Source organism: Balaenoptera acutorostrata, chromosome 19, assembly GCF_949987535.1.
Source record: "Balaenoptera acutorostrata chromosome 19, mBalAcu1.1, whole genome shotgun sequence".
Taxonomy (NCBI): domain Eukaryota; kingdom Metazoa; phylum Chordata; class Mammalia; order Artiodactyla; family Balaenopteridae; genus Balaenoptera; species Balaenoptera acutorostrata.
In genome coordinates, this window is record NC_080082.1 from 33968116 (window position 1) to 33977936 (window position 9821).

The 9821-nt window shown below is 48.5% G+C and overlaps 1 protein-coding gene across 6 annotated transcripts in view; it reads right to left on the bottom strand.

Moving 5' to 3' along the window:
• The window catches only part of CYLD (CYLD lysine 63 deubiquitinase), a 55686-nt gene extending 52835 nt beyond the window's left edge, over positions 1–2851 (bottom strand). For 2 of the 6 annotated variants that reach the window (XM_057534235.1, XM_057534233.1), the window contains exons 1-2: positions 2699–2825; positions 2083–2160 (exon numbers count right to left, since the gene is read on the bottom strand). The gene's annotated coding sequence lies outside the window, so the exon portion shown is untranslated. Of the gene's footprint in view, positions 1–2082; positions 2161–2698 lie in introns of those variants that run through there. The other 4 variants (XM_057534234.1, XM_057534236.1, XM_028162892.2 and 1 more) reach the window with 4 other exon arrangements.
• Between the last annotated feature and the right edge of the window lie 6970 nt (positions 2852–9821).

The following is a 9821-nucleotide window of genomic DNA, read 5'->3' on the forward strand; positions in this document are numbered from 1 at the left end:
GAGTAAAGGAGAATTTAATTGTACTACAATAAAGCCATTAAACCAAGATGAGGGTGGGAAGGCACAAATATCAGTTTCCTATCAAATGCAATGAAAAGATGATTGAGAAATAAGTTTCATATGAAAATATTAAAGGTCCAAATTAGTTCTAAAAGATAATATATAGTACAGATGAAGAGCATTAGCTACATAAAAGTGACAATGGTTAACTTATCTAGAAGAAACAATGTCATTTTGATTCTCAAGTTATCAGGTTATTGTTCAAAGAACTTCACTAAAGAAAACAAAAACAGATGCAATTCAGTAACATTTTGCATCTCCTGAGATATCCTGACTTGTTCTAAGAACCACAGGGGGCTATGTATATCAGAATAAACATTACAACACTAAAAAATTGCCCATAATTATAAATGGCAAACAGGTAGGGAGGTCAGTGTGCATACCCAAAAAAAAGAAGATACACAGGACTTTTTCCAAATGCTTCTAGATGGCTAGAATAATTACCATTTTAAGAAAGAATATTTCCCATTAAAAGAACAAGGTTGTATATTCCCAAACAGCAGAGATTCCAGAAAAGAGACCAGAAAAGAGTCCGTTTTCCTCATAAATTAATTTGTGACCCAAGTACACACATATTCAGTCCCTAAACAAGTGGGTTTTATGAGGTTTAGAAGAAAGTCTGGCTCCCACATCCGCATATGCACGTCCTCCGAAGAACCTGAAACACTCCTGTCTCACTGGAGTTAAACCTGGCCACTGCACTTCTAAACTGTGAACTCCCTAAGTCCTTCATCTTTATATTTCCACTGCCCAAACAAGAGCCTGACAGTATGTTAGACAATCAGTACATAAGAAATGAATGAATGACTTGGTTAACTCAGGTGATAACAGTGAAAGCCAAACTTCCATTTCCTCATCCTAATCGTTTAAGTGATTAAAAGCTTCTTTTAGGTTAAAAGAAGAAAAAGAGAAAAGACTCAGGAGTTGAGAGTATTTAATGGTTTTTACCTAATTCCCTAAATAAATGCTAATTTTAATTCTCTGGCTCAATGAAGGAATGGTCAGTCTTTATACCACTTCATTGTTACACACATAAGAGGAAACAAATAAGGAATATTTCACAATTACGAAAAGTTGTTCTGAGGTTCATTTGAAACTGGGTTCCCAGATCCTCACACCATGTCTGATGCCTATAAATTCTGCGCAACCAATGAAAATACCTTGACAAATTTAAGATCACAGTGTGAAAATCAGGAACAAAATACTAAAAGTTTGATGAATAGGATAATTTACTCCTGTCTTTCTTCTTGTGTTAAAGACTTCCTTGAACAAAATCACAGTTTAGGCATGCCAGATCACAAGAAATCATTCCTGCTGCATGTCTGTTGTTTTATATAACAAGTGCCCTGGTCTTATCAGCTCTTCACTGAAGTTACCCTCCAAAGGAAGGCTTCTTCGAAAGAGTACTGTAAAATTTTGTAGCAGAACATTAGAGAATATTCTAGGTGTTATCGACATTCACAGTACATGAACTTCAACAAGAATTTCCAGCAAATCATTTTCACCTAATATTGTGCTAGTTCAAATCCACCCACTACTCAGTAGGGAATAAGCAAGCTAAATTCTTAGACTATTCAATCTACTTGGGGCGTGAGGGGGTGTGCAGAAAACCAACGCTTGAATGAACACCCTCTCTCAAGGCCTGGATTTTTCTCCTGGAGCCAATGACTGCCAAAGGAACAATCTTATTAAGATCCCTATTAGCCCGAAATCAAAAGCAAGGCAGGGAATGCTCCTTAGCTAAGCTAAGCTAAGCATACAACTTTCCAGGGAACCTGGGGAGAGGAAGGGGGCAGGCATGATGGGGACTGAAAAGCTTGGTGGCTGGAAGGTGACAACCATCCTAAAACATGCAAATGCCATAGGGTGGAATAGAAAAGATGCCAAGTAAATGAACAACTGGGCAGCTGAGCCGGCTGAAAACCAAACTCAGGAACACCATCTTCCGTCAAGACTTCACGATTTCCCCAGAGATCTTTAATATGACAATAAAGAAAAAAAAAGAAAGAAAAGAATGAATACCTTGCTTCAATAGAGCGCACCTTTCAACTAAAGAACTCCGGGTTGTGTAAAACCATCCTCACCCTGGAAAGGGAGAAACTGAAAGAAAAACACAACACGCCATTAACGAGGCCAGAACCCCGACTGCTCTTCCTGGACGGGAGCCACAAACACTCCAAAACCCAAGGCACCGATGTGAGATATTACAGCCCAGGGCTCTCGATGCCAACCCGGGCTGTCGGGAGCCAGCCAGCGGCCCGTGCCTCAGTTTCCCCATCTGTAAATGGGGGGCCCAAGGGGCAGACGGTTTCCTGCGCTGCTCCCACCCCCAAGTCCTCTCTTCTCCCGGAGTCCTGGCGGTGGCGACCACGCTCCCACGACTTGGGAGCCCTCTCAGGAAGGCCGGGGGGGCGGGGGTGTCTGTGGGGAAGCCCCGGGGAGTGGGGACGTCCAGGCTGACGTCAGCGGGCTCAGCACCCCGCGGGCCCGGCCGGCTAAGGGCCGGGGCAAGTAACGGGCCGGCGCCGAGGCCCGACGGCCGCCGCGGCAGCTCGAGGCGCCCAGAGGCCGGGGAGGGGCGCCCGAGGGACCGGGCCGCCAGTCGCTCGCCCGCTCGGCCGCCAGCTCATTCACTCACCTCGGGCGGCGGGACGTCACCCCTTCCCCAGTCTCGCTAGCCCGCGTACCGGGCCGGCCCCGGCGCCCCACACCCACCGCCCTACTATTTACCTCCAACGCGCGAGCCCCAGTGCAGCCGAACCTGCTACCTGGGCCCGCCCCCACCTGCCCCGCCTCCGAACCGCCCAGGGAAGGAGGGAGGGAGAGGGGTGGGCGGGGGCAACCGCGAGGCTAACCAATCGCAGCCCGAGCTGCGTTCCTAACCACGCTCTGATTGGGCCGCCCTGTGACAGACCTTCTTCCAATGGCTGCCGGCCCGGAGCGGACTGAAGGGACTTTCCGCTCTGTCAAGCTCGGTCGAGCCAAAGGGAAAGCGGAGGGGAGGGGAGGAGAACAGGAGATATGGGGGGCGGGGAGCTCTGGCTGATTGGACGAAAGATTGCGGGTGCCACGGCACCATTGGTTAACAACAGAGCCGGGGCGGGGCGCTGTGCTTCTCCCGGCTCCACCCGTGTCTTCGCTTTTGGCTTAGCTGTCAAAACTCCTGTAGACTGAGAGTTCGGAGCTGGGGTGGGGAGCAGCCTAAACGCAAGCTAGGAATAGGATTTCAGGATTCCACGAAAAAGCAAAGCTTTAGAATAAGACCTAAGTTTGAATCCTTTGCGCTTTCAATTAGTAGCCGCGTGACATGGGGAACTCAGTCACTCTGAGCCTCAATTTCCCCATCTGTAAAATGGAGATAATCGGATCGCCCGTGTTACAGGATTGTTGTGAAAAATCGTATGTAAAGTCCTAACACACAGCAAGAGCTCAGTAATGTTAAGTCTTTTCCTCTTCCTCAGATTCTGTGTGGGACCCCTGCTGTTTCTGAACCTCCGTTGCCACCTATCCCAGTTTGGAGGGAGGTCTCGCTACGGTGATGGAGAAAGGATTTCCACACAAGTCCTCCCACAGCTCTGCACCCCTGGCCACCAGCCAGGACTTGGGGTGTAGTTAAGTATCTTTCAATTAGAAGGGAGATTTCTGATTCCCAAAAGTGCTCACAATATTTAAGGAAGTGCTTTTTATAATCAGTCCCAGAGCCTTGCAGCATGCCTTGCTGCACCGGATACTCCTGTTAATTAATTCCTTCTCCTTTGACATTTTAAGTGCCAATTATAGGAGAAGGTGATTAATACTGAGGAAGGAAGACATGGTGTGTGTGTGTGTGTTTAACCATGAGAGGGAAAATTTCCTCAGTGGAAAGTGACATTTCTGAAAATCTGGAGAATTTAAACCAATGAGTCCATAAAATAAGTCACAGGAGTGATTACTAACATTACTGGTAAACAGGCCACCCATCTCCTTTGCCATAAGAGCCCAGAATGAAATGAACATCTTTTGAAAACCTCAATCCCTTCTTGTCCCTCCTTAGTCCATCCTTAGCCATCTTCATGATCACACTGCAGGAGAAAGCAATAAAATGGGACTCAACAGGCCTAACTCTAAGTGTGGCCTTAGGCAACACTGTTCCCTTCTAGATCTAGATTCTCCAAAAAAAAGTCAATAGGACTCCGAAGTCACAGTCTGGCTGTCAGGAAGAAAAATTCAGCCTGAGGACTGTTTTTGCTTGACCCATACAGTGAGGAGGAGGAAGTGGGGTGAGGGAGAAAGATTTTGAATCCTTTTAGACAGGGCAAGCACTCTCCCTTTCTCCAGTTTGCCACACTCCTCACCATTCCCTATTTTATCCTGCTGGAACTCTTCTCTCGTTTAACACTATCTGCTGGCTCCTGAAGGCATTTGAATTTGCCACCCCTGGCATAGAACCTCCTCGTGTCCTTTCTGATGATGGCATTTGGTGCTGCTGAGCCCTAGGCTTCAGGAGGGCTTTCTTCCCTACCAGCGGTGGTCAGCCCTCCTGTCACAGGTTCCCTGAATCAGACAGTGTCAGGGCCCAAATTCATCCAACAGATATTCTTCCAAGCCAGATGGGATAAACAGGGCTTACCTCAATTACCATCTCCTATCAATTGGTAATGACCGCCTAGAACACTGTGTTGAAAACAATTCTAAAGCTGTATTCAGGCTCACAGGGAAGAGAGATGCCTGCCAGGGGATGAAATGGGAAACGGTGTCATGGTGCTTTTATTTGCAGTCCTTAGTAAGCTAGCCTTTCATTTTACAGATGGGAGATTAAGGTCCAGAGAGGGAAAACAGCTTGTCAACAGTCACCCAGGAGATGAGCTGGGACCTGATTCTCCTAATTGCAAGCCAGGGCTCTTTCTATCTCTGTTTAAATGGATTCTCCAACTGAAATGCCCATCCTCTCTGCCTTCCAAATCCTCCTTCATTTAAGGCTCAGCCAGAGTCCACCCACTTCCCGGGGTCTTTGCCGATGGCTCCAGGCCCCACTGATCCCCTCTGTCTACCCACCACCCCGCAGCCCCTTCCACTCAGCCTGGCCCTGGCTTCACACGACCGGTGGTTCTGTTACTGCGCGAGCAACAGGAAACACGGCAGCGTATGAGAGAGATGCCACCCTCGTCCTTTGGCAAGGAAGGCAGACCTTAAACGAATAATTACACCATCACTTAACTGGGGAGGTTAGAGGGAGCTTCAGAAGGAGAGAACTGCTCTGAGCACACATCAAAGGTAGCTGGGTACCCAGGGAAGGCCTATTTGAGGAAGTCATCTTTAAGATGAGGTAAGAAAGTTGACAGCTGGGGTGAGGGGAGCACCCCAGGCAAAGGGAACATGTTACATGACATATTGGAGGAACTGGAAGGGGCAGAGCACAGAAAGTGTGGGTGCAGAAGGGCCGGTCAGGCAGGGCCTGATGAGCAAGGACCAAGCGGTGGTCTATATCCCAAGAGCAGTGGGAGCCCTCTGAAGGGTGTTAAGCAGGGTAGTAACTGTAATTCTACACTACCTTGCATACTTCTCTTATGGCGCATGGCAGGACCCCAACAGAAAGCCAGTGAACTGAATGGAGCTCTCTCCCCCAGGAGCAGGTCCCCTGCTGGGACCCATAGGTAGAGGCCTGTGACTTGGAGTGACACCCAGTCAGGTCTCAGCAAAACCTTCGCAGCAGCACTGGTCATGCTTATTCATGAGACCCCCACCCCACGCTCCCCAAATCGCTGCCACAGGCTACCCCTACTTCCAGCCTTGCCAAATTCAGTGTTAATTTTATACCCTGTTGCACAACCCAAGGTGAACTCCTGATATTCCACACTTCCACTCCCCCATCTCAGTAAATGGCAACTGCCAGTTTTTCATCCAGCCTCTCGTGGGTCCAGTCCTAGGAACGTGTGCATTCGTGAACTCTAAACCACGAGGCTAAATGGACCAGGCGTCCCCACAGACAAGGACACCATACCACTGCTTTCTCCATGATAGACCAGTGTGGTGTTTCAGTCAATGGCTGAGTCGAGAGCCCTCCATCTCGGGGATGTGCTTCTCTCTTAGCAAGGGCAAACTCTAAACACAACTGAACATTCTATCTGAGGGCTTGTACTCCGGTCACCTAAAAGCCCTTTTTGATCAGATAAAAGAGATTACTTTAATCAGCTTTAAACTAATCCAGCTGAACTATAAATCCATGTTCTCCTGTTTGAGCTATTTGCTGTTATCAATGACAAATGATTTCTGTGTGATTTAGAAAACATACACAGAGAGCAAAAGGGTTTCGTGCTCTCCATTGGGATCTTTGTGCTACGTCTAGAATCTCATTTTGAGCAGTAGATACATTAGGAATGATCCCATGTCCCAGGAAGCCTTCCTCCCTAAGGAAGGAGACACTAGCATTGTTGGAAGAAAGTGACTCATTATCAGAATCTACCCCAACTTCTATTTCTGGCCCTTTTAAGTAGGTGGATTCTCCCTTCATTCAACAAATATTTGGGCACCTACTATGTGCCAGGCACCGTTCTAGATTCTGAGGATGCTGCAGTGAGCATAGCCCATGTTCTCATGGAGTTGACATTCTAGGGGAAGGAAGAAACAAGGGTGCATCAGGTGGTCATGCTGAGAAGAGAGGACTAAGCAGGGCAGGGGCGAAGAGGTGGTTGGGGACTGCTATTTTAGGTCGATTGTTCAGGGAACGGCTCCCTTGATGTGGTAGCATGCGAACAAAGGCCCGAAGGAAACTAAGAAGCCAGCCATGCCGCCGTCTAGAGAAGAGTGTCCCAGTAGGAGGAGACAGGCAAGTGAGAGGGTCTGGAAGCAGTGGTGTGCTTGGCGTTGCCAAGGAAGAGCCAAGAAGCCAGTGTGGCTGGAGTTCAGAGAATGGGGGTGTGAGTGACAAGGGTGAGGCCAGAGAAAGCACAGGGGTGGTCCAGGCCAGCAGCAGACCTTGCCTTTTAGCAGGCACCAGATGGGAAGTCCTGAGGCGTTTAAATCAGAGCCCTGGCTCATCTGACTTATGTTTTAATGGGCTCACTCAGCGAGACAAGTGCAAAAGCAGACAGACCAGTCAGTAATCAGGCAAGGGTGGGCCCCGAAGGAGCCCCTTGTTTCTTGGGGGGTGGGAGGAGTGGAATGTGGAACTGAAGATGTCAAGAAAGAAGGTCCAGATAAAGAAGAGATGCGGCCCTTCCTGAGAGTAAGGATTTTCAGGTGATTGACGGGGGAGGGGTAGCACTTAGGGGATTGGATTTGTGGATTTTTCTGGAAGTGATGATAGGTGGGATTAAATTTAGAGGAAAAAAATAAAAAAAGGAAATCTTGGGGAATCGAGAGCTTGGATTGCCAGTCTGCACAGCTGCAGTCTCCCCCTATGTAATTCTCCAAGGGCAACTGCCCAGGCCTGTCCTCGATGTTGTTCATGACCTTGCTGCTCACTGGAACCTGCCACCCAGGGCCCGAGGCCTTGTGTCCCCTCCCGTAAGGCCTTGCCAGGGAGTGTGCCCCGAGCGCTGTGTGCTTCACCCACTGTGCTGCGCCAATCTCCCGAGCGGGAAAGGAGGCGTGAAGGTGTTGGTGCAATAATGAAATGATGCTGCATGTAGTCTCAACGCAGCCCGCTTGGAATGGGATTCCGCCTCCCACATTTCCGTGGGGTGTATTCATTTCAGCATCTGGGTTTGGCACTCTAGGTTTTGGGGAAAAAACACTCAGATTGACATTTTTTTTTCTTCTAAGATGATGGTGAATCTAATTAAAGTCTCAAGCTCTTTAAAAAATTCTTCTGCTCTGATACCTTTTTTTTCTGCGTGGAAGAATTAAACATTCTGAGCTACAGATCTGGAATCTGCCTGCTCCCGGATAAGCCACTGGCCACCAGCACACATCTTTCAGGTAACCTCTCTGCTGGAAAATTTTAAGAGTCGTAATTCGCAAGTTACCTGCAGAGGCCTAGAACGCCTTTGGTGGACCTACTGGCCTTTCGCAAGTTAGGAAACGTCCACTCTGAGCTCTGACGGTAATCACATGTCAAGATCTCAGTTCCACCCTTACCTGGGGCCTCTTAAATTTTTTTTTAAATTAATTTATTAATTTATTTATTTATTTTTGGCTGTGTTGGGTCTTCGTTGCTGCGCACAGGCTTTCTCTAGTTGTTGCAAGCAGGGGCTACTCTTCGTTGCAGTGCGCAGGCTTCTCAGTGCGGTGGCTTCTCTTTGTTGCAGAATACGGACTCTAGGCGCATGGGCTTCAGTAGTTGTGGCACGTGGGCTCAGAAGTTGTGGCTCGCGGGCTCTAGGGCGCAGGCTCAGTAGTTGTGGCATACGGGCTTAGTTGCTCTGCAGCACATGGGATCCTCCCGGACCAGGGTTCGAACCCGTGCCCCCTGCTTTGGCAGGCGGATTCTTAACCACTGCGCCACCAGAGTAGTCCCAACTGGGCCCTCTTGAGCTCTTCATTTTCCATAATCTCTCCCTGGGTTATATCATCCAGGCCCAAGGACCCCATTCCCCTTTTGATGCTGAGGACGCCCATGGTGTTATATCTGGTGGTGATCTCTCCCACAGGCTCCAGACCCACGCCAGAATGTGGCGTTTCCATTTGACCTTTCTACTTAGATACCTCAAACTTGAAAATCCAAAACAGAAGTCTCTCCTGCTTCCAAACTTGTTTCCTACCCAGTTACTCAAGTCAAAAATCTAGCAGATATCCTTGAGTCTTCACTATCCCTCATCCCTCTCATCTATTCCATTTGTAAACCTTTGGGAATTGACCTCTAGAATATCTCTGGAATCTATCCTTTTCTCTCCACCTCCACTGATACCCCCTGATGCTGCCCAGCTGCCTCTCCCCTGTAACGGCTCCTAGATGGTCTCTCTACTTCCTCTTCTCCTCACCCTTACCTTTATGCATTCTAGTCGCTTCTCCACCCCAGAACAAGAGAGATCTTCTTTAAATGGGTTGCATTGCACTGCTTAGAACTCTCCAATGGCCTGCCATGATTCTTTCCCATGGCCAACTAGGCCCTTCATGAACTGGCCCTACCTACCTCTGCAGACCCATGTGGTGGACTCTCCCCTTAGCTTGCCTCAAACACACTGTTATTAGTTTCCTGTGGATGCTGTAACAAATTATCGCAAACTTGGTGCCTTAAAATGACACAGATTAATTCTCTTACAGTCCCGGAGGCCAGAAGTCCAAAATGGGGCTAGAACAAAGGTAGCTGCAGGACTACACTCCCTTCAGAGGTTCTAGGGGAAAATGTGTGTCCTTGCCCTTTCCAGCTTCTCGAGCTGCATTCCTTGGCCCGTGAGGCCCCTTCCTCCACCTTCAAAGCCAGCAGTATAGCCTCTTACTTCAGTGGTCACCTTGCCTTCTTCTGTGTCAAGTCTCCCTTTGCCTCTCTCTTACAAAGACATTTGAGGTTGCATTTCGGGTCTACCCAGATAATCTAGGATAATATCCCTATCTCAAGATCCTTAACTTAATGACATCTTTAAGTCCCTTTTGCCATGTAAAGCAACATTTTCAGGTTCCGGGGATCAGGACCTGGCTATTTGAAGGGGGGTGGATTATTCAGCCTGCCACACCCACCAAGCTCTCTTCCATGACAGGGTCTTTGTACAGCTTGCTCCCTGTGACTGGAATGCCCCCCCCAGATCCCCCTCCCTCTTTGCATGGCCAGTTCCTTCTCATCTGGGGGCCTGTCACCTTACCTGTCACCTCCTCGCAGAACCTGTCTCTGAACAACCTCCAAT